Source organism: Diabrotica virgifera, chromosome 8, assembly GCF_917563875.1.
Source record: "Diabrotica virgifera virgifera chromosome 8, PGI_DIABVI_V3a".
Taxonomy (NCBI): Eukaryota; Metazoa; Arthropoda; class Insecta; order Coleoptera; family Chrysomelidae; genus Diabrotica; species Diabrotica virgifera.
In genome coordinates, this window is record NC_065450.1 from 208,417,240 (window position 1) to 208,419,478 (window position 2,239).

Genomic DNA, 2,239 nt, shown 5'->3' on the forward strand with positions numbered 1-2,239 from the left:
AGATCGAAAAACGGTAAATTATCGCTTTTTTCGTCTATTACCAAAAAGTTAAGCACTTTAAACAAATTTGAGAGTAAGAAACTCATAAATCGTATAAAAAACTTCAATATGGCATTCGCTGAATATGTCCAACCTTATTGGTTGCTTAGAAAATTGCAAAATAAATCATAAATATTGAGTTTTTATAAATATTCGTAACTTAGGTAAAAATTAACTTAGAATCTTCTTATTACACGGAATGCCGAGACTTCTTGTACTTAAATTATATTTTAAATTTCATAGCAATTGGTCAAATAGTTTAAAAGTTATTTAATTTATTTTTCCCAAATTCATTTTTTTTGCAACACTATAAGTCAGAAAATTATGAGGTTACAATAATACTTCTGACAGTTTATGAAAGAAGAACATTTATACTATTACCTTAATTAAAAATAAATGACAAACAATAATTTTAAACAGTGTAAAATTATTTTGCAAAAACATGTCCATTCTTTGCTTACTTATAAACAATTAGAATAACTTTTTAACCGTTACCCGTAGAAAAATTATTTTTTCATATTTAGAAAGACTGAATTTTTATACACATTTAGAAAGAAAAACAACTGTTCTAGGACATTTAGGGACAAAGTTAGCCCCCCCATTTTTTTAATTCACATGTTTTTGCAAAATTATTTTGCAATATCTATAATTATTTTTTGTCATTTTTTTTAAATTAAATTAATACTGTAAATTTTCTTCTTTCATAAACTATCCAAAATATTACTGTAACTTCATCATTTTCTGACTTACAGTGTTGCAAAAAAAATTTATTTTGGATAAACAAATTAAATAACTTTTAAACTATTTGACCAATTGCTTTGGAATTTAGGGTATAATTTAAGCACTATAAGTCTCAGCATTCCATGTAATAAGAAGGTTCTAAGTTAATTTTTACATAAGTTATGAATATTTATAAAAACTCAAAATTTATTATTTATTTGGCAATTTTCTAAGTAACCAATAAGGATAGACATATTCAGCGAACGCCATATTGAAGTTTTTTATACGGTTTATGAGCTTATTACTCTCAAATTTGTTTAAAATACTTAACTTTTTGGTTATAGACGAAAAAAGCGAAAATTTACTGTTTTTTGATCTTCATTTGTTTATAACTATGTATATCATCAAAATCGGCTGCAGGAAACATATAGGTTATTATCATAGATGACCATATTACTCGAAAAATTTGGTTTCAGCCTGGAGGGGGATGTGTCACCAACATGATATTTTTTTTCCTTATTTCTCTGAACTATAAGTAATTAACCCAAACAACCATAATTCAACTTTTATTTACTAATAGAGAACTGGACGAAATTGTCACATCAGCTTTTATGAAACAATTTTGGGAATAGTTATTTAGTTTTAGATGATAATATAGTTACGTAAAAAAGTAAGTGATCTGCTTGATTTCGATATTCCAACCATCATCTAAAAATTGTTTATACTTGAGTACTTGAGACTTGAGAGTCTTGTATGAAATGTGAATACCGAAATACGATTAGGAATCTCCAATATGTAATTTTTAAATATTAGGAAATAAAAGGTAGGTATTACAAACGTATTAAAAAATATAACCTACTGAAATTTTTTGATGGCAATAGAGAAGTAAATAATGAATTGGTTTATCGAATTTATTTTTAAGTAAAATATAAGTCATTTGGATATTTTTCTAAACTTGATAGATCTAAGGGACATTCGGTAGATCGGGTAGGATCATCATTTTTGAGAATATCCCAATTATTGACAACGCACTATACGCCGAAGCCGTCTACAACGAGCGACGAATCAGAGATTGGGGTACTTTCGCCCATTTTTAGGGTAATTTGAGAGCGCCTAGGAAAATTTTTATAGGTTGAATTGGTTGGGAAATTTTTCGGGAGGAAAATTGAGCAAACTAAAGTGCAATATAAATGTAACATTATAACCTATTTGCTTTTGATTAAAAAAACGAAAACGGGTTTTTGGAACAACCGGTTATTTGACCGGTTATAACCGCCATGTTAAACCGTAAGTAAAAAAAACGGTATAACCGAAACCCGGTTTTTTGTTCAACAACCGCCATGCACCATCCCTAGACTTTAGGATTTAAAAAGCTGGTACTTTTACATTATTATTGTATTATCGGTTTATAACCTTCTCCGTCTTCCGATACCCGTTCGCCATTCATCTCTGTCTGCACATTGATCTACTTACAGACCTC